The sequence below is a fragment of the Pleurodeles waltl genome, chromosome 1_2 (genome assembly GCF_031143425.1).
Source record: "Pleurodeles waltl isolate 20211129_DDA chromosome 1_2, aPleWal1.hap1.20221129, whole genome shotgun sequence".
NCBI classification, from domain to species: Eukaryota; Metazoa; Chordata; class Amphibia; order Caudata; family Salamandridae; genus Pleurodeles; species Pleurodeles waltl.
This window is the reverse complement of record NC_090437.1, coordinates 577758561-577782254: the sequence shown is the minus strand read 5'-3', so window position 1 is coordinate 577782254 and position 23694 is coordinate 577758561.

The window sequence follows — 23694 nt, the reverse complement described above, 5'->3', positions numbered from 1 at the left end:
TTCAGGAGCACCCCCAAATGCCTCTTCAGACTCTCTGGTACTCACTCAGAAGTCTGCCTCCATTGTAAGTTCCCTGGGGTCAGAGAACTCACACTCCACCTGGTGTTGGCGTAGCTCTGGAAAATAAGGACCAGACATATGCTCTCCAGCAATTACATCACTCTGCCCTTCACATGTATTAACCACAGTACCCTTCACCCAACCACCCAGTAACTCAACCTTGGAAAAGCACTCTACTTCACCCTCCTGAGACTGGTGAGACAGTATCTGTCTGTCCCTGACACTCAACCCAAACTCTTCTGGGATGTCTCTACACTCTATATCCAGGACGTCCACCAGGGGGGAACCCTTTTCTCTGTCACTCTCTGCTAGAGTCAGTAAAGTGTCCCTCCCCCCAGTAGGAATATGACTCCCTGTGCCAGTTCCCCAATCCTTCTCAGGGACCCTGTGCATAACGGGAACTACCTCATACCCTTGAACTGCCTGGGGTGTGTCAACTCCCTTCTTCAAGTTGGGCACCACATCTCTGGGCTTGTGCCCTTCTTCAGCAGTACTAGATGCAAGATTTTTGCTGCCACCATCTGAACTGGACTCAGCCCTTCCGGCCTCCAGTTTCAACTCTTTACAGCTCAGCTCTTGAGCTGCAATCTTTTCTTCTTCCAGGGCTAAGAGTCTTTTTGCCTCAACCTCTGCAAGATACTCCCCTAATTGTTGCTCCTGTCGCCTTTGACTTCGGAGCCATTCATCTATTTCTGGGTCACTGTCCAACTCTGAGTAGTCTTCCTCCTCATCTGAGTAGTCCTCCTCCTCATCTGAGAGGTACTTAGTCATTTGGTTTCTTGCTGCCTCTCTCTCTGCCCATCTTTCCTCCCCCCAGACTATGTAGTGATGGAGCATCTCCGCTTTAGTAGATCTCCTTGCTACAGGAAAGCCCCATTGTCTGCAAAGCTTCCTTAGGTCAGCCTTAGTGAGGTGGTCAGTACGAACAAAGAATGAGTAGGTACACAATCCCATTTTGATAAGATCTTGTCAGCAAAAACCAAAATCCAAAGTCCAAAATATCAATAGTATATCCAGGAGGACATCAGAGAACCAAGAGCCAAAAAAGATGAAAAATCAAGTTGACCTTCAACTGTGGGTAGGTAGTGAAATACTTAGCTACTGTATGTCACTGCACAAACACAAGTCCTATCCTCACCGCTGATCACCAATGTTAGAAATGGGGTTTTTGGTTGGCAGTTAGGTTGCCCTCTGTCCAAGCAAGAACCCTCACTCTAGTCAGGGTAAGTCACACACAATCCAAAATCAGCCTGTGCTCACCCTCCGGTAGCTTGGCACGAGCAGTCGGGCTTAACTTAGAAGGCAATGTGTAAAGCATTTGTGCAATAAATCATACAACACCATAGCATAACACCACAAAAATACACCACACAGTATTTAGAAAAATATATAATATTTATCTGGGTATCTTCAGGTCAAAACGATCAAAGTTGCAATATGAATTTCTAAAGATATCACTGAAAAGTGATATAAAGTGTCTTAAGTCTTTAGAAAGTAAACAGAGTCTCTTTCAAACACAAAGTACCTGGTTTCTGGTGGAAAATCTCCTCAGAGGGCCACAAAGGAAGAGGTGCGTGGAAAAAGGGTGTGTGCGTCGATTTCTCCCCAGCACACACGGACTTGCGTCGTTATTTTCCACGCTGGGAAGTTGGGCGTCGTTTTCCGGCGCGCGGACAGTCTCTTTCTGTGGGTCGCGGGGATTACCAGATGTCCCGGGTCTGTGCGTGGATTTTCCTGCTTGTTTTCCGGCTGCGCGTCGTTCTGCGGGGCTGCGCGTCGAAGTTTCGATCTCACGGCAGGCGTCGCGTCGATTTCTCCTGCGGAGTCGGGCGGCGTTGTCCTTGCGAGGCCGTGCGTCAAAGTTTTGATCTCACGGCAGGCGTCGCGTCGATTTCTCCTGCGGAGTCGGGCGGCGTTGTCCTTGCGAGGCCGCGCGTCAAAGTTTTGATCTCACGGCAGGCGTCGCGTCGATTTCTCCTGCGGAGTCGGGCGGCGTTGTCCTTGCGAGGCCGTGCGTCAAAGTTTCGGTCGTCCCGAAGGCGTCGCGTTGATCAGCGTCGGTGTGCGGCGTTTTTCTTGCCGCGGAATAAGCTGTGCGTCGAAAAGTTTGGCGCACGGAGCGTCCAAGAGGAAGAGTGAAGTCTTTTTGGTCCTGAGACTTCAGGGAACAGGAGGCAAGCTCTATCCAAGCCCTTGGAGAGCACTTTTACAGCCAGACAAGAGTTCAGCAAGACAGCAGGCCAACAGCAAGGCAGCAGTCCTTTGTAGAAAAGCAGACAGGTGAGTCCTTTGAGCAGCCAGGCAGTTCTTCTTGGCAGGATGTAGTTTCTGGTTCAGGTTTCTTCTCCAGCAAGTGTCTGATGAGGTAGGGCAGAGGCCCTGTTTTATACTAAGTTGTGCCTTTGAAGTGGGGGTGACTTCAAAGAGTCTCTAAGAAATGCACCAAGTTCCCTTTCAGCTCAATCCTGTCTGCCAGAGTCCCAGTAGGGGGTGTGGCAGTCCTTTGTGTGAGGGCAGGCCCTCCACCCTCCCAGCCCAGGAAGACCTATTCAAAATGCAGATGTATGCAAGTGAGGCTGAGTACCCTGTGTTTGGGGTGTGTCTGAGTGAATGCACAAGGAGCTGTCAACTAAACCTAGCCAGACGTGGATTGAAGGGCACAACAAGTTTTTAGTGCAAAGAAATGCTCACTTTCTAAAAGTGGCATTTCTAGAATAGTAATATTAGATCCGACTTCACCAGTCAGCAGGATTTTGTATTACCATTCTGGCCATACTAAATATGACCTTCCTGCTCCTTTCAGATCAGCAGCTGCCACTTCAACAGTGTATGAGGGCAGCCCCAATGTTAGCCTATGAAAGGAGCAGGCCTCACAGTAGTGTAAGAACGAATTTAGGAGTTTCACAATACCAGGACATATAACTACACAGGTACATGTCCTGCCTTTTACCTACACAGCACCCTGCTCTAGGGGTTACCTAGGGCACACATTAGGGATGACTTATATGTAGTAAAAGGGGAGTTCTAGGCTTGGCAAGTACTTTTAAATGCCAAGTCGAAGTGGCAGTGAAACTGCACACACAGGCCTTGCAATGGCAGGCCTGAGACAGGGTTAAGGGGCTACTGAGGTGGGTGGCACAACCAGTGCTGCAGGCCCACTAGTAGCATTTAATCTACCTGCCCTAGGCACATGTAGTGCACTCTACCAGGGACTTACAAGTAAATTAAATAGTCAATCATGGATAAACCAATCAGTAGTACAATTTACCCAGAGAGCATATGCACTTTAGCACTGGTTAGCAGTGGTAAAGTGCCCAGAGGTCAAAAGCCAACAACAACAGGTCAGAAAAAATAGGAGGAAGGAGGCAAAAAGTTTGGGGATGTCCCTGTCAAAAAGCCAGGTCCAACAGTATCTAATCTAGTGCTAGCTAATATTCATCTGAGGATGCAAGAGTTCTTCAGAACTGACTATGATGTTCTGTTTGGTCCTAAGCACTTCATAATTTTTGGGACCTTCTGCAGTTGACTCCTGTCAAACGTCAACCAGTTTTTAAGAAACATCTGCATGAACAAACTAAAACGTAATAAGGAACTATTGGAAATGTTAACATATGGTTACATTTTCAGTACACTGAGTTGATACAAAATATGAGACAGGCAGCAGATGTGGAGTATGGCAATATATTAACCCTTTTACTGCCAGGCCTTTCCCCCCTCAGGTGGCAGGCCTTGTTTTGGCTATTTGGAGCAGTTCAAGCTTAAGCCCTCAGAACATTTTGTCCACATAAGCTACCTACGCCAAATTTGCATCCTTCCTTTCCAACATCCTACGGATTCTAGAAGCACCCTGACTTCATGGGTTCCTCTGGAGAAGAACAAGAAATTAGCAAAAATATAGTTAAGAATTAATTTGTTTTTTTTTTAAATGGGAAAAAGGACTGCAGAAGAAAGCCTGTGTCTTTTGTCCCTGAAAATGGCATCAAGAAATGGTTTGTGGTGCTAAAATCACCAGCATCCCAGCTTTCAGGAACAGGCAGACTTGAATCAGAAAACCACATTTTCAACACAATTTTGGCACTTTACTGGGACATGCCCCATTTTTACTATTTTGTGTGTTTTTACCTTCCTCCCAGTTAGTGACAGAAATGGGTGTGAAACCAATGCTGGATCCCAGATAGCTAAACATTTCTAAAAAGTAGACAAAATTATGAATTCAGCAAGAGGTTGTATGTGTAGATCCGTCAAGGTTTTCCTACAGAAAGTAACAGCTAAAATAAAGATAATACTGAAATTGAGGTAGAAAAGAGCCATTTCTCTCCACGTTTTCTTCTATAATTGTGTCCAGCTATGGCAGATTTTTTAAAGCAAGATACCGTTATGTCAACTGGACTGTTCTGGTTGTGAGGATATATAGGGCTTGTAGTTTCATCATGAACCCTAGGTACGCAAAGCTAATAAAGCAGATGCACCTTGCAATGGGTTTTCATTGTATACCGGGTATACAGCAATTCATTTGGTGAAATATAAAAAGTGAAAAATAGGTATCAAGGAAACCTTCATATTTCCAAAATTGGCTGAAGATAAGGTGTTGAGAAGCAGTGGTTATTTGCACATCTCTGAATTCCGGGGTCCCCATACTAGCATCTGAATTACATGGCATTTCTCAAATAGATGTCTTTTTTACACACTGTCTTACATTTGGAAGGAAAAAATGTAGAGAAAGACAAGGGGCAATAACACTTGTTCTGCTATTCTGTGTTCCCCCAAGTCTCCAGATAAAAATGGTACCTCACTTGGGTGCGCAGGCTTAATGCCTGCAACAAGAAATGCAACATGGACACATCACATTTTTACTTTGAAATCTGCTGTGTTTTTTGGAAAGTGCCTAGCTGTGAATTTTGGCCGCTAGCTCAGCCAGCATCTAAGAAAACCTACCAAACCTGTGAATTTTTCAAAATTAGATACCTAGGGGAATAGAGGATGGGGTAACTTGTAGGGCTCTCACCGGGTTCTGTTACCCAGAATCCTTTGCAAACCTCAAAATGTGGCAAAAAAAATTTTTCCTCACATATGGGTGATAGAAAGTGCTGCAATCTGAGAGGAACCTAGTGCCCGCAATAGAAAATGCCCCAAAACAAAACATGGTCACATCACATTTTTCCAAAGAAAACTGAGCTGTTTTTTCCAAAGTGTATAGCTGTTTATTTTGGCCTCTAGCTCAGATGGCACCTAGGAAAACCTAGCAAACCAATAGATTTATGTAAAGTAGACACCTAGGGGAATGCAGAATTGGGTGACTTGTGGGGCTCTCACCAGGTTTTATAACCCAGAATTCTTTGCAAAACTGAAAATTAAGCAAAAATAAGTACACTTTTTCCTCACATTTCTATGATAGAAAGTTCGGAAATCTGAAAGAAGCCACAAATGTCCTTTCACCCAGCATTTCCCCAAGTCTCCCGATAAAAATGGTACCTCACTTGTGTGGGCAGGCCTAGTGCCCGTGATAGGAAAAGGAAAACTTGGCTGTTTTTTGGAAACTGCCTACCTGTGGAATTTGGCTTGCTCAGCTGGCACCTAGGGAAACCTAGCAAACCTGTAATTTTTTTTAAATGAGACACCTAGGGGAATTCAAAATGGGGTGACTTGTGGGGCTCTCACCAGGTTCTGTTACCCAGAATCCTTTGCAAACCTCAAACTTCTGCAAAAAAACACTTTTTCCTCACATTTTGGTGATAGAAAGTTCCAGAATCTGAGAGGAGCCACACATTTCCTTTCACCCAGCATTCCCACAAGTCTCCCGATAAAAATGGTACCTCATTTGTGTGGGTAGGCCTAGTGCCCGCTACAGGAAATATCCCAAAACACGACATGGGCACATCACATTTTCCTAGGGAAAACTGAGCTGTTTTTTGCAAAGTGCCTACCTGTGGAATTTGGCTTCTAGCTCAGCCGGCACCTAAAGAAACTTAGCAAACTTATACATTTTTGAAAACTAGACACCTAGGGGAATTAAGAATGGGGTGACCTGTGGGGCTCTCACCAGGTTCTGTTACCCAGAATCCTTTGCAAGCTTCAAAAGGTGGCAAAAAAACACTTTTCCTCACATTTCGGTGATGGAAAGTTCTGGAATCTGAGGGGAGCTACAAAATTCTTCCACCCAGCGTTCCCTCCCGGTCTCACAATAAAAATGGTACCTCACTTCTGTGGGTAGGCCTAGTGCCCACTACAGGAAATGCTCCAAAACAAAACATGGTCACATCGCATTTTCACCAAAAAAACTGAGCTGTTTTTTGCAAAGTGCCTACCTGTGGATTTTGGCCTCTAGCTCAGCTAGCACCTAGGGAAACCTAGAAAACCTATACATTTGTGTAAAGTAGACAACTAAGGGAATCCAGAATGAGGTGACTTTTGGGGCTCTCACCAGATTCTATTACCCAGAATCCTTTGCAAACCTCCAAATTTTTCAAAAAACACACTTTTTCCTCACATTTCAGTGATAGAAAGTTCTGGAATCTGAGAGGAGCCACCAATTCCCTTCCACCCAGTATTCCCCCAAGTGTCCCAATAAAAATGTTACCTCACTTGTGTGGGTAGGCCTAGTGACCGCGACAGGAAATGCCCCAAAACAAAACATGGTCACATCACATTTTCCCAAAGAAAACTGAGCTGTTTTTTTGCAAAGTGCCTAGCTGTGGATTTTGGCCTCTAGATCAGCTAGCACCTAGGGAAACCTTGCAAACCTAAACATTTTTGAAAACTAGACTTTTTGGGGAATTCAGAATGGGGAGACTTGTAGGGCTCCCACCAGGTTCTGTTACCCAGAATACTTTGCAAACCTCCACATTTGGCAAACAAAACACTTTTTCCTACATTTTGGTGATGGAAAGTTCTAGAATCTGAGGGGAGCCACATCTTCCCTCTACCCAACGTTCCTCCAGGCCTCCCCCCAAAAAATTATACCTCACTTGTGTGGGTGGTCCAGGTGCTTGCAACATGAAAAGTCCAAAAACTTGTAGAGATTAAGGGGATAACACAGCAAGTTGATAAGCACAATTTTTTCTTTTATACATTTTTAGTCTGACTCTGCTGTGGGGACCCACACTAGTGAAGTATCGTTTTACTTGGGAGACTGAGGGGAATGCTTGGTGGTAGGAAATTTGTGCCGGCGCGGTGATCCTACAAAGAAAAGTGAGGGAAATATGCTTTTTTAAGCAAATGTTGAGGTTTGTAGAGGAGTCTGGGTAAGAAAATGTTGGGGGATACATGCAAGCCACACCTCCCTTGACTCCTCTGGGTGTCTAATTTTAAAAAATGTCTGGGTATGGTAGGTTTCCCTAGATGACAGTCGCACCCAGGACCAAAAACACAGGTGACCCCCCCCGAAAAACAGGTAGTGTTGTAATAGATCATTTTTATGTGTCCACATCCTTCTGTGATGTTCCAAACACTAAAATAGTGAAAATAAATTCACTTAGGTACTGTTAAGAAGACCCTTCACCCACCAACACAGTTGGTGGCATGCTTCATCTTTGGGGACCCACCTGAGACACCTAGCTTGTCACGGGTGTGCTCCGACGCCTGATTGCAGCAGAGCAGGTTTAGTCATTTTTACCTCACAGTCATTTTTACCACACATACTGGTTGGATTTGGCGTGAGTGTGAGTGATGGTTCAGCAGATCAAATTTTATTAACAAGAGATTTCACAAAAAGGAAATTCACTGTTAATAACTGAAAGGCCAAAAAATGGAACCAAGGACGCACAGCTCGTGAGCTGTAAGCTGCGTTAAGGCACCAACTGCTTTACAGTCCATTCACACACCTTTCATATATGACATGCACAAAACCATTCATGCCGCCACCTGTGGGTCCAGCACATTACAACACATGCATCAGCAGACAGCGCCATTTAAGGGCCCATCACTTTCATACACCCAAATTCCTGATACAGCAGTCACACCAGCTGATGGGAGTGTGTGTACTGGCGTTTGGCTGGCAGTGTGTTGCAGTGGTCAACAGCAAGTCACTATTTACACTGACAGCCAAGCGCCACTCCACGCACACTGCCATCACTTTTTTTAAACAAAAAACAGACCACTAGCTAATTACAAATAAGTACAAAACTACAAACTCAAAAGCTCTAACTAAATGCATGACAGTAATGCCAACCGTGAAACTGAACAAAAAATATAAAACAATACAGAACAGGCAGTTTTCACTCATGGTAGTTCCCAATAATTCTTTTGGGTGTGGTAACTTCTAAAACAGCCGGCCACACACAGCCCAGGCTTAGAAGGACAATCAAGTCAGTAGTTCTGAGTCTCTCTCCAGACACCTCTTTGGACACAGTCTCTACATTTCTTAGTGGGAAAGTCTTTTTTGGGAGTGGGAGGAATGTGATCAGGAAAGTGGCGATCTTTCAATCTAGCCACATCCTTCACCACTTCTACTCTCGAAACTCTTGCCTGTTCCACCACAATAAGGCTCTCTAACACTGTCTCCTGAAATTTAACAAATTTCATCCTTGACTCAGGGAAACAATCCTTGAGCACAATAAAAGCATTAAAAGTTGCTAATTGAAACAAATGGATGGCCAACTTTTTATACCAAACGTAAGACTTACGAATATCAGTGTAAGGTTCCAACCTCTGGTCTACTCTATCAACACCACCCATGTGTTTATTGTAGTCTAAAATGCACACAGGTTTGCTCACTTCAGCAACTTGACCCCAAACAGCCACAGATGAAGTACTCTCATCATGATTGGTAGTTCACATGTAGACATCCCTTCTGTCTGCAAATTTCAGAGCTGACAGCTCATCATTTTGCAAGGTGCTGCACTGTCGCCTCTCAAGTTTTTTACAGACAAGCTCCTTTGGGTAGCCTTTCCGGTTAGAGTGGATTGTGCCACATGCAACAGTGTCCACTCTTAACAATTCCTCAAACAACTGCACTCCAGTGTAGAAAGTTATCTACATACAAATGGTGACCTTTGTTAAACAGTCATCTACCAAGTTCTCACACAATGTTCTCACTAACTCCAAAAGTGGGCGGGCAACCAGGGGGGTCAGTACTGGAATCCCTACCAGCGTAGACCCAGAAGTTATACACCTATCCTGTACTACTTTCAGACAACATATACATCTTAATTCCATACTGTGCCCTACTTGCTAGGAATGTACTGCTTAAAAACCAAACACCCCTTGAACAGGACCAAAGACTCATCTACAGATATTTCTTTCCCTGGAACATGAACCTCTGAAAAACGATCTACAAAATGATCAAAGACAGACCTAATCTTGAAAAAGACGGCCACAATCAGGGTGATCTCGTGGCAAGGCTAAAGCATTGTCTACAAAATGCAGCATCCGAAGAAGAAGCAAATACCGATTACGAGCCATGGTTGCAGGATATATAGCCGTTGCCATCAAGGGACTAGTAGGCCAATAAGAAGCCCGCAATGGCTTCCTTATCAACCCCATCAAAAAAAGTCAAACACAGGAACTTTTTCAACTCTTCCAGATTTGTGGGAATCCACTGGGTAACTCTAGACTAAGGCATAAGTCTGGCACCGTTGTCCCTCAAATACTGCTCCGCATACAAATTAGTCTGCTCAACAATCTCTTCCAAAAATACATCGTCCATAAACAACTGAAACAAATTGACAGTCAAAAAGTTTTCTGTATCGACTCTACACCCTGGGAGACCAGTAAAGACAGGCAACTATGGCTGTTCCATGTTTGGGACAATCCAGGTGTCAGGTCTTCCAATCGAATACCTTTCAGCCTCAGGCATCTGCACTAGTGGCACATTAATGTCCTCCTCTAAAACAGGCCCTTCATCTGCACAGAGAGTGGCTTCCTCATCAGAAGATTCCTCTCGGACAGAAAACTCACTGCCAGAATGTCTCACTTCCTCCTCTGCCTCAGATGTAGAGTCAGTATCATAATCAACTCATAAAGCATGGCAACAACCTGCTGAGTGGTCACTCTGCGGCTAGCCATGATCCTTTCTAACAACAAATGGATTGCCAACAACAATCAGCATTGTCTAAAATAAGTAGTAAACAAAGTGTGGCTTTATCACAAATAGTTCTATACTAAAAAACGATACCAATCACTTAGCTAAAAAGGCTACTCACCAGAATCTACTCTGCCCAGACACAGCAATCACCAATAATATCCCACTAAAAAGAAAAAAATGAAAAGCAAATTAGACATAAGGCAACACAAATATGATTGTGCACAAATCTAAGGACAATTTCACACACAATCTTGCATTTAGTACACCACCTACAAACGTGTCATTTATGCATGTCAACAATACTACTTTGGAGTAAATTGCTTTTACTTACCTAAAACATGCAACTATGCAAACCCCAGGTCAACTATTGCCAAAACCTCAGGATCCACAGCAAAGCAAGCAAAAGCTTTGAACTAGAACAAAAAGGAGAAATAAATTGTTATAATCACAAACATTTCACCAGTTGACAAACACCCTGCCACAAAGCATTCACAAATATTTCATGATGCCTAAGTGGCTTCTGCCCCCCTTGGGAGTAGATGGGCCTACAAAAATTAGGGGTGCAGAAATGGGCATCAGTAATGTGCCCCCTTTGGGAGTGACCCTTGCCAAAGGGGCCACCCCTCACACTGAACACACACACACCCAAGATACCTGGGCCTACAAAAATTAGGCCGATCTGCCCCCAAGAGGTGCAGAAATGGCCATCAGTAATGTGTACCCTTTGGGGGTGACCTGTGCCAAAGAGCCCACCCGCCACACTACACACACACACACACACACACCCCTTGCCAAAGGGGGCACCCCAGCACACAAAAAAACAAAGGAGAACAAAAAAAAACCCTGGCATCTTGGTGGCAGATGGGCCTAAAAAAATAGGCTGATCTGCCCACAAGGGGGGCAGAAATGACCAACACTAATGTCCCCCCTTTGTGGGTGGCAACCCTTGCCCAAGGAGTGCCCCCAAAACACAAAAAACAAACAACACAATCCCTGGGGCCAAGGAGAAGGGCTTACCCTTAGGACGTCCTCTCTCCATTCGTGCTGGAAGCAAATGGCTTCCAGCGCATTCCCGGCAGCATTTGATGACGTCGGCGGTCTGTGAGTGTGCTGACATCATCAGATTGCCAGGAGTATCGGGGTGGAAGGGGAAGCGATTCCCCTTCCATCCCTAACAGGGGGTGCAGGTTGGAGGCTCATGGGGTGAACACTAAAGCTCCCCCCGTGGACAGGGTGCAGGACGAGCTGGGCTCGTCCTCAGCACACAGCAGCCGAGGGCGAGCCCACCTCGTCCAAGGCACCCAAGGAGTTAAACAACATAAGACTTATTAACAAACAAGTTAAAAAAGCTGTTGCTTCTTGCATGATTAGATCTCTAGTCACACACAATAATTCACCAGCTTCTATAGCGCACAATTTGACTTAGAAAAGGTTAATTTTGAAAAATAGGAGATTGTGAGTCCTACTAGTAAATTTATCATGGAATATTAAGGTTTAAACTTACCACTATGTCAATCAGTAGTAAAGAAACTAGAATCACTGGAGAAAACAGTTTCACGTACTTCTGGTTTAGAAAAGGCTCTGTAAAAGTTGTAGAATAATTTTGGGATGAAATCTGACCATCAAGGAGGGATTATGAAAAGGGAATGTGATAGACATCATTACATATCCAAACAGAATATTTTGATTACATTTGATCATATTAAAGAGCGTAAAAAAATGGAAGATGCACACTAGGTTTCTCTTGGTAAAAGAACTGAATGCGAAAAAAACAACTGTTTTCTCTCCTTAGCCTATGCTGTTGGGATTCCCAAATCTCAAGCATTAAGGGCCTCATTACAAGCTTGGAGGTCTGTGCACTGCCATGGCGGTGGTCCGACTTCCCTTGGCTTGGTGGTGGGAACACTGTATTAAGACCCTGGGGGCCTATAGTGCAGAGACTGCAGCCGTTCCACTGGCACGGCCAGGCAGAGCAGTTTGACACGATGATGAGGTAGGACAAACAAGCTGGCAGAGCCAGTGTTTCTGCTGGATACATTATGATGTGGCACACTACCAATATGACCATGGCGGTCCAACCACCACATCCCAGCAGGTGGAAACGGAGAGTATGAAGGCAGCAACTCACCTGCAGACCGCGTTAGATGTCCTGTGCTACCCTGGAGACCATCACACATGTTCTGCCTCTGCTGCTGCTCATCGAAGGTGCCCAAAATCCACACTGCTGTGGATGAAACTGACTGTAAGTACACACAAGTACCTCTATACCCTCAACCTTAACAACAGATCTACCCGCTGTCATCCACAGGATATGGGGTTTAGGTTACAGACACCAAGTTCACGTGTCATTCACAAAGAAGGAATGTTGGACAGAGGGTTATTGGTAAGAGCAGGCATGTACCTACACCTCGCAATAGGCCACTAACCCCCAATTTAGTTCCAGTTAGGTCTCAATAAATTAAACCCTGCTTAGCCCTTGGTAGCTTGTTAATCAGCGTTGAGGCTTAACTTAGGAAACATATGTGTAAACCATTCAATATCAAGAAAACACAATGCCTAATACCAATTTATATTGCTAAATTATCATTTTTATTTTTTAAATTATACCAAAACAATTAAAATCAGATAAGCGGAATAGGAGATATGAATTTTCAAAGAACTAATGTTTTCTAGTGCATAGAAGCAACTAACGCTCAAAGGTTAAAAAAGGTCACACTGGACAGGGACAAAGTCCAGAGTTCAGGCCACCCACAAGGCAACACTGTATCATTTACTTTCAGAAGGGTTTCTTGATTCACGAAAGTGGTCCACAGCACCAACCTAGGGTTCAGAGGCTCTGGTTTGCCTCTTGGGGTCTGGGACTAAAACTCTCACAATGGTACCTCTTCAACTTATGGAGTTGCTCCAAATGTCTCCAAACTTCTGGATCTTCTTCCAGAGGTCCTTTTTGTGTCCTTGAAGTGTCCACAACTTGATCCAAGGTTCCAGAAGCTCTGAGTTGCTCCTTGGAGTTGGGACTACAATTCTCAGAATGCACCTGGTCAGAATCCTCAAATGGCCACTGGATGCTGGTCAGCTGGGCTCTTCTTGCAGGACTTAATGCAGGGGACTCTGTGCAGCTCCTTCTTACCTGTAGCTTACAGGGAGTCCACATCTGGAGTTGCAGAAGCAAGGCAAAGTCCTTTTCTTGATGAAGCCCATAGTGTGCAGATAGTGCAGTCCTTGTGATTCAAGTATCCAGGTGCAGGCCAGGGGTCCAGCAGGACAGTACTTCTTATCCAGTAACTTCTTCCAGCAGTGATCAGAGGTGTGGGTACAGCTCTGCCATATTTATCCTTGCTCCTTGGGTGAAAAGCAGGGGGGCGACTGTCAAGTAACAGGCAAGCCACTTCTCCCTTGGATAATCACTTTCTGCGAAGTGTGGAAAAAATCAATCTCAGGGAGCAACAGTCTTCAAAAATCCAACATGGCAGAAACTGAATTTTGGAGGTTAGGTCTGGCTGAGCCCACCCACTGGTGTGGCTAAAAATCCTTAACACACCCTGTCCTGCCCTCTTCTAATCTTACCAAGAGTGCACCTGGTTGTCTGGGTTTGCAGGAAATGGGGGAGGTCCTGAGCTGCTCAAAATGTCCTTTCCTCCTTTGAAGGACAGTTTGGCTGCTCGCCCCTATCCTACTTCACCATCTGCTGAGACAGTTCTCCTCCTCCAGACACTTCCTTTGTGTTCAGCCCAGGCCACTTCACACCTCATCAATTCAGCCTGGCCAGGCTGCCGGAGGCTGGCTGATCAGAGAAAGGCACTAGAGAGCTGAAGTTCGCAACTTTCAGGTAGAGTTTTAAAACTCTTTACCTGAACTAGATATATTAAATCCAACAATGGCAAGTTGTTGGATTTATTATAACAATTAATTCGATACAAAACTCAAGATATCTGTTTCTTATGGGAACTTTGTTAATTAAAATAAAGTCTTCCCATTTTAGCCTATGGAGTCTATTCACTGCAGTGAGGAAAAAACAATCAAATGTATGTAAGGGCCCTGCCTATAGGTATATGGCACCCAACCCTAGGGGCTCTCAGGGCCCACCGTAACTTTAGTTTAAAAGCAGCCAGAAAGGCAGTCCTGCCTTTAAAATGACCCAGGGCACCTCAGCAGTGCACCTATGGGTGAACTACCTATGGTGGGGTCCCTAAACCTACAAGCCCTACCACATACTTGGGATTTATAGGTAAGTTGACATGCCCAATTATAATTAGCCTGAATTGCATGCTCATTTTACACAAAGCACAGGCCTGGGACTGGTTAGCATTACCCAGGTTACCATTAGAGTCAGGAAAACACCAACAAAAAGTAAAGAAATGGGGGCACAAAGTTAGGGGCCTCAGCAATCATCCCTGTTTTCTCACACAGACATATTCACAGTCATTAAATGCCCCTTTTTGGGCAGGTCACGCACACACTACACAAACATACACATTTGCATATCTTAGGCACAGGGAAAGTGAAGTGTACACAACATTGTGTCACACAACAGCAACAACACAGCAACATCCCAACTGACACCCTCACATTGCACACATGCCATGGACTGTCATCATATTCAACTCACATATGTATGGATGAGTAATTTAACACAAACAACCCTTTCATTAAACATCCCTATAATGGACTGACATATTCCCGCATGTTAACACAATGGAAGGACAATGGGATGCACAATAGTCAGAGAGAGACAAATATCCAAAGCTCACTCTGCGAACAATACCTGCAGAATAAGGATGGGGCATCAAAAGCACTCAGGGAAGGGTACTGCCCTGGGACACAATATACTTTGCATAATCCTCTAAAATAAAATTTGCACAGGAACTGGCCATTCAGGATTCTCAGGAAAAAAACAATAGTAGAGCCAAGTGACATGCCCATCTGCATAATGTAGAAGTGCAAATCAAGAAAGCACATACAACAGCAACAACATGGGCCATACATCGAGATGAAATAGCTACAAGGCACACATAGCAAAATGGACAAATGCAAAGTCACATGCAAAGCATGCTAGCACAATGGAACACCCTCCATGTCTGCACAAAACACCTCAAGTTGCCAGATATGAGCTGAGATAAATCTATTATCCATATCCGGGGAACACGTCTAACACCACATGTGCTGACATTGGATAACACAAGATTAAATAATTACCAGACCAAATATAACAAAATGCAGTGATACCACAATTGCATTAATACACCTATATCCATAATGTCAACATCTACCTTTTTCTTGGGTGACACCAGCACTGTCCACAAAGTCAGATATTGCAAACAACAGCAAATGGATCAGCAAGATGGCTGAGAACAGCACAACTGCAGGCAGACAACATTAATTACTCTTGAACAACATAAAGGAAGGAAATGAATTGCAGGAGAAATGTGTACCCAAATAAACAAGAATGTGGGTTCATTAAAGTGAAAATGCATTAGAGCAAAGGCCAATGGACAGTCCATTTTATAGTCTCTCCATAGTACTGTGCCCACACTTGACTCCTATTACTGCCAGGGAACCTCCACAGGAAGGGGCATTAAGTGGGCAGGCAACTACATCAGGGATCATCCTTGGTGAGGAGGTCAGATTTGAGATGGGTAAGTTTGGGTCTGGGAGTGGTGGACTGTTTCTTAGGAGGGGTGGGCTTTTTCTTGGGAGAAGGATTATGTGTGCTTCCAGGGGGAGAAGGTGTGACAGGGGAGGACTTTGATGAGGATGGTATGGGTTGGGATGTGGGTGGGGGCCTCTTGGGTTTGGGAGGGGTATTGGATGTAACAGGGGAAAGAACAAAGTAGAAAAGGAACCTCTCCTGTGGAACACGGGGATGGTCATCAGAATGGGTTGAAGATTTGGATGTTGAGGTAGTGGTCATATGGTGTGTGTGGGTGTAGATGTCTTGGGTGTGTGCATGTCTGAGTTATGCTTTTGCTTGGGTGGTGTCTGTGCATGTGTGAGTATGGGCATTTGCATTTGTGGGGGGACTGGGAGATGGAGGTGCTAGGTGATATGGGAGTGGTGGATGTGTTTGTGTCTGTTGGGGTGGTATCTATAGGTATGCTAGAGGTTGTGGATGTTTGTGTGTCTGTTGGGGTGGTGTCTGCGAGTAGGATGGATGTGGTGAATGTGTGTGTATTTGGTAGGGTGGTGTCTGCAGTATGGAAGATATGGTGAATGTTTGTGTGTCTAGTGGGCTGGTGTCTGTGGTTATAGTAGGTGTGGTAGATGTGTCACTGGCTTTTGTGGTGGTAGCTGTGGGTATGCTGGATTTGATGTGTGGGTTGGAGGTATCTAGGGAAGTGGTGGCTGATGTCATGTTGTCAGGTGTATATTGAGTGCCTTAATGCCACTGTGTCTTGTGGTGTTTGTGTTTATGTGTGCTGCTTGTGTGTGTTGAGGTGGGTGGGTGCAGATGTGTCTGTGTGCTTGGGATAGGTAGAGAAATTGAGAATTTGGACTGGGAAGAGAAATGTGTAGAGGGAAGAATGTGTGTGGGGAGGTGCGTTGCTGCCATAAGTTAGGAGGCCAGAGCCTGAAAAGATCTCTGCAGGCCAGATATGGCACTATGAATGTCTTCCAGGAAAGCTTTGGTCTACTGAAGTTGGCTTGCCAGTCCCTGGATGGCATTCACAATGGCAGTCTGACCCACAGAGATGCTCCTCAGGAGGTCAGTAGCCTCCTGACTCAGGGCCACAGGGGTAACAAGGGCTTAGGTGGAGGTGCTTACAGCAAAGAAGACGCCCACCCTCTTGTGTGAGTGAGCATGGCTGACTGGGTGGGGAGCAACAGAGAGGTTGGTGACAGAACTGGAGGTGGCAGACAAAGATGGTACAGGAGAAGGTCTTGATCGGTCTGCCACCACTAGGGAGTGACCACTGGAGGTTGAGTCTGATGATGAGGATGTAGATCCGATCTCCTCTGTGGCACCCCCCTCACCCTCCGGGCCACTGGGTCTCTCCGTTTTAGTGATGTCTTGACTGGAGGTACCATGATGTCAAGTAGGCCCCAGCAACAAAAATCATCAAAGTGGCTCCTTCATGTACCATAGCATATGTATGTATGCCATCCGAACTGTCAACAGTTGCCCACAGGAAAATCTGGATCACAGACAACTACAATTGCATGGCTTAGGTTGTGCAATCATAGTAACCATTGAACAGGTAGAAGACCACATCACCTCCAGAGCTTTGCCTCATGGAGCATACCTCAGTTACCTGTTCTCATGAAATAGTAGCCCATTGCCAACTTCATTCCCTCACATCCCACACAAGGTCATGAAGACATCTATTTGTCACATATACAATAACACAACAATGTTTAATGATGCTCACAGAAATATGTCACATGCCATGTTACAGAAATCATCCAATTAACACAGGTAGACCACGCATGAAACAGCATTATACACATTTTGTCAAAAGAGAAAGGGACACTTCCTAACATTTAGCCACAAGGAAGTTTGGCAACAGTGTTAGCACACAAATCATGTCAATGGGCATTCCCTACTTACCAAGGGAAAGTGTTGATATGTAGCTGACCCAAATACGAATGTGTGTTCTGTCACATGTATGATGGCCATCTTCACATTACAGACAGTAGTGAGGCACCAGCAACTGTCACACACTGAAGGCAAGCAGATGCCAATAAACTAATTTGACTAGACACATGGCTGAGGACAGTGATCCATCACTTCCTTTCCTTTGGCCTATAAGACTGAGGAGTAGTGGTCTGTAGCATTGAATGTACACTCATAACAACAACACACATTAGTTGATTGATCCATACACACAGCCATGTGTTTTCCCTGGAGATCAATTTGTTTGTGTATTGTACACAGTTGTGTCTTAGGTCACTGGGCCAATAGGAAAAACACATCTTTATGCACTACAGTCTGAACAAGCGGGGGAAGCCTGACCTGCCAGATTGATGAAACTCATCTCACAGCTTGACCAAGGTGGGGACTGAGCCAAGGAGTGCCTGGAGGCATTCAAATTGGTGAAGCAGGACCCACTGCAGTGAACGAGAGGGAGGAGGCCTGAGCTGCCGGACCTGCCGAACTTTATCTCCTTGCTTGCCCAAGGCAGGGACGGAGCCTAAGGTGCCTGGAGGACTTTAAATTGGTGACACAGGACCTGCTGCGTGGGATGTGTGTCAACGAGCAGGGGAGGCCTGATCTGCTGGACCGTCCGAACTTCATCTCCTAGCTTTCCCAAGGCAGAGCCTAGGAGTGCCTGAAGGCATTCAAATTGTTGATGCAGGACCTTCTGTGCGGTACGAGCCAGGAGGGGGTCCATCGGCGCCCATCCTGGCCATTTGTGGCTGGGCTGGGGCCCCCTATTTGTTTTTATTGTTTGATCTCCAGATTTGGTGAGTGCCGATCCTTTTCTTTCTCTTTTTTACCTCTGACTTTGGCAAAGCTGGTTTTAGGGGCAGAATCCAACATAGTCAGACTCAACTTCAGTAAAGGCATGGGAGCAGTCACCAACTGGATGCCTTCAACTCAACGCGAACAAGACAGAATTACTCATCCTAAGCACTCAACCTGATGCGTGGAATGACTCCTGGTGGCCACCCACCCTCGGAAGCCCGCCCACTCCCACAAACCAAGCCTGCAACCTCGGGCTCATCCTGGACTCCAAACTCAACATGGACTGCCAAATCAACTCAGTCACATCCACCTGCTTCCGTACCCAACACCTCCTATGCAAGACTTCAAGTAGATCCCTCTCGAACACAGAAAGACCGCTACACACGCCCTCATTACCAGTAGACTGGACTACGGCAACACGCTCTACGCTGGGATGAACATTAAACTCATCCGCAAACTACAGAACATACAGAACGCTGCCGTCAGATTGGTCCTCGACCTGCCTCGACACTGCCACATCTCTCAACACCTGCGCACACTACACTGGCTTTCCATAGAGAAAAGAATCACCTTCAAGATCCTCACCCACATACACAAGGCTCTCCACAACACCAGAAGAGCCTACCTGAACAGGCGACGCAGCTTCCACATACCCCACAGGACCCTACGCTCAGCCCAGCTCTCTCTTGCAAAAGTACCTCGCATCAGGAAAGCAAGAACAGGGGGTCGCTCTTTCTCCACAGCCACAGCTTGGAATGCCCTTCCGCTCCACCTCAAATGAACTAACCCTCTCCTCAACTCTACGAAGCAGCTGAAGACATGGCTTTTCGAAGAACCACCTCACTGATGGACACTACATGCCCCCCCTAAGCGCCTTGAGACCCTTGCAGGTAAGTCGTTGTGCTTAACAAGCACCTGATTGATGGATTGATTGGCCTTGGGCTGACATTGCAGTGATATCCAGGGGCTATTTATGATGAGAAAGAAAAGAGTTAGCCACCAGGGATTTGACCGTTGGCAACAAGGAGCCTATTGGCACTACCCTTGACTCCTCTATAGCTTGAACTGTGGAAGTCATCTCTAAAGAGATAGTCTTCGATGAGAGACGGCTCTCTCTTGAAATGAGTGAGCTCCAAAGAGTGTCCCCAATGTTTGATGATCCCATCAATATGCCCCCTAATGATTCAATAGCTTTCATCTCGCAGGCGGTTCAATCTAAGTCCCTTTGGCAGGAAAGTGCCAATGCCCTGACAAAGAGTGTAACAGAGCGTGTTTCAGGTACAGCATCAGGAGTTTATTCTAAAATCCCCAGCTCTTTTAGCCCGCCGTCTAAAAGGAAAAGATTATTGAAAAGTTCTGGGGAAAAAACAGCTGGATCAGGATCCACAGTGCACCCTATCCCTGTTTGCTCATATGGAAGTTTTGCACATGTCAGGATCATTTGTTGTGCGTGGGAAAATTTCTGGGTCACTTTAAAGAGTTGGTGGAATCCTGCCTGGCCATTTGAAAGATAAATTACATTATTTGGAGACTGCGATTTCTATATTGGCCTCCAAATTGGATGTTCGACATGGTCTTTCACATGACTCAAATTTACTTTGTTTCACTGATCCCTCGGGTCCTTTGTCTGAAAAGGTAGTACCTCGGTTTGTATTTTCAGCCCCTCAAGAGGGATCATCCCCTCCTTCCAGTCAGCCCACCCCCTTTGGACATGGGAAACCCGTCCTCTTGCATTTATCATCAAGTACCTATTGAGACAGTTGAGTCTGTTGTGGCTCCACCTATTTAAGAATGTTTCCAACTGCAATAGTGGGGAGATCATTAAGAGGGTTTTGCCTGCCACAGAGGACTTAAGGGTCGCTAATACACAGATTGCTCCAATTTCTCACCTGGAGCTTTCAACCTATTGTGCTCCCTATGTTGCTGTTCTTATCAATGTACGTTTGCTATCACCTGATGTATGTGAATCCACTGCTCAGTTAAAAAATAAGGTTATGTGTTGGCTGGGCAAAAAGTGTGACTTTCTTTTTAAAGATTTTGATGATATTTTACTTATTAGGCTGATTGGGTGGGTGGGATGGTCAGTTAAGATCGGGGTGGGGCATTGTATGGTTGTTAACTGTAGATTCCCAGGGTTGGCCGACCACTTTATTTCTTCCTGTTGTGTAGGTTCTTTTTCTAGCAAAGTGTAGGAGGCTGGCCCGGCTTGTAGTGGGTACCAGAGGTACTTACACCTTGTGCCAGGTCCAATTATCCCTTATTAGTGTAGAAGAGGTGTTTCTAGCAGCTTAGGCTGATAGAAGGTAGCTATGGCAAAGCAGTTTAGGCTGAACTAGGAGACATGCAAAGCTCCTACTATACCACTTATATCATATGCACAATATCATAAGAAAGCACAATACACAGAGTTACTGAAAATAAAGGTACTTTATTTTTATGACAATATGCCAAAAGTATCTCAGTGAGTATCCTCAGTAAGAAGGTAAGTTATATACACAAGTTATATGTACACAAACCAAAATTAGGTAAGTAAGAGCAAGGAAAGTAATGCAAACAGTGTAGAATTACAATAAGTTGCAATAGGCAAGCATAGGTATAGGGGCAACACAAACCATATACTCCAAAAGTGGAATGCGAACTACAAATGGACCCCAGACCTATGTGAGCTTGTGGAGGGTCGCTGGGACTGTAAAAAAACAGTGAGGGTTAGGAAAATACCCCACCCCAAGACCCTGAAAAGTAGGAGTAAAGTGCACCTACTACCCCCAGAGAGCACAGAAGTCGTGATAGGGGGATTCTGCAGGATGAACAAACACCAGCGGTGCACTGACAACGGATTTCCGGACCTGAGTACCTGTAAGACAAGGGGACCAAGTCCAATAGTCGCGACAGTGTCCAGGGGGGACAGGAGCCCAGGAAACCCCAGATGAGGGTGCAAGGAAGCTGCCACCAGTTGGAAGAAGCTTGGAGTTCTACAAGAAAAAAGAGGACTAGGAACTTCTCCTGTAGAAGATGGATGTCCCACGTTGCAATGAAGCTTGCTGAGGTATTCCCACGCAGAAATACCGCAAACAAGCTTTGCTAGCTGCAAGGGTCGCGGTAGAGGTTTTTGGGTGCTGCTGAGGTCCAGGAAGGACCAGGATATCGCCTTTTGGAGGAGAAGACAGAGGGGGTGCTCAGCAACTCAGTGAGCCCTCACAGAAGCAGGCAGCACCCGCAGAAGTACCCCAATAGGCACTTAAAAGAAGAGTGAACCAGAGTCCACGTGAAGTCACAAAAGGGGGTCCCATGATGTCAGAGGACAACTCAGAAGGTTGTGCACTGCAAGACAGAGTGCTGGGGACCCAGGCTAGGCTGTGCATGAAGGAAATCCTGGAAGAGTGCACAGAAGCCGGAGCAGCTGCAAATCACACAGTACACAGCTTTGCAGTCTAGCGTGGGGAGGCAAGGACTTACCTCCACCAAACTTGGACTGAAGAGTCACTGGACTGTGGGAGTCACTTGAACAGAGTTGCTGTGTTCCATGGACCACACTCATCAGGATGAGAGGGGACCCAGAGGACCAGTGATGCAGTCTTTTGGTGCCTGCGTTACAGGGGGAAGATTCCATTGATTCACGGGAGATTTCTTTGGAGCTTCTGGTTCAGGGTGAAGGCAGGCTACACCCAGAGCTTGCACCACCTGGAAACATTCGAGAAAGCCGGTAGGATTAGGCGCTACAATGTTGGTGGTAGTCGTCTCACTACTTTGTTGTGGTTTTGCAGGTGTCGTGGAGCAGTCAGCGGTCGATCCTTTGGTAGAAGGTGAAGAGGGAGATGCAGAGGAACTCTGGTGAGCTCTTGCATTCATTATCTGACGAATTCCCCAAAGCAGAGACCCTAAATAGCCAGAAAAGGAGGTTTGGCTACCAAGTTAGGAGGATTGGCTACCAAGAGAGGTAAGAGCCTATCAGAAGGAGCCTCTGGCGTCACCTGCTGGCACTGGCCACTCAGAGCAGTCCAGTGTGCCCCCAACACCTCTGTTTCCAAGATGGCAGAGGTCTGGGACACACTGGAGGAGCACTGGGCACCTCCCTTGGGATGTACTGGTCAGGGGAGTGGTCACTCCCCTTTCCTTTGTCCAGTTTCGCGCCAGAGCAGGGCTGGGGGATCCCTGAACTGGTGTAGACTGGCTTATGCAGAGATGGGCACCATCTGTGCCCATCAAAGCATTTCCAGAGGCTGGGGAAGGCTACTCCTCCCCAGCCCTTCACACCTATTTCCAAAGGGAGAGGGTGTAACACCCTCTCTCAGAGGAAATCCTTTGTTCTGCCTTCCTGGGCCAGGGCTACCTGGACCCCAAGAGGGCAGAAACCTGTCTGAGGGGTTGGCAGCAGCAGCAGGTGCAGTGGAGACCCCAGAAAGGCAGTTTGGCAGTACCCGGGTTCTGTGCTAGAGACCCAAGGGATCATGGAATTGTCACCCCAATACCAGAATGGTATTGGGGTGACAATTCCATGATCTTAGACATGTTACATGGCCATGTTCGGAGTTACCATTATGACGTTATACATAGGTAGTGACCTATGTATAGTGCACGCGTGTAATGGTATCCCCGCACTCACAAAGTCTGGAGAATTTGCCCTGAACGATGTGGGGGCACCTTGGCTAGTGCCAGGGTGCCCACACACTAAGTAACTTTGCACCCAACCTTCACCAGGTGAAGGTTAGACATATAGGTGACTTATAAGTTACTTATGTGCAGTGGTAAATGGCTGTGAAATAACGTGGACGTTATTTCACGCAGGCTGCAGTGGAAGGCCTGTGTAAGAATTATCAGAGCTCCCTATGGGTGGCAAAAGAAATGCTGCAGCCAATAGGGATCTCCTGGAACCCCAATACCCTGGGTACCTCAGTACCATATACAAGGGAATTATATGGGTGTACCAGTATGCCAATGTGAATTGGTCAATTTAGTCACTAGCCTGTTAGTGACAAATTTGGAAATCAGAGAGAGCATAATCACTGAGGTTCTGGTTAGCAGAGCCTCCGTGAGACAGTTAGGCATCACACAGGGAACACATACAGGGCACATACTATGAGCACTGGGGCCCTGCCTGGCAGGGTCCCAGTGACACATGGACTAAAACAACATACTTACAGTGAAATATGGGGGTAACATGCCAGACATGATGGTACTTTCCTACACAAAGCACTTAGGTTAATTCCTC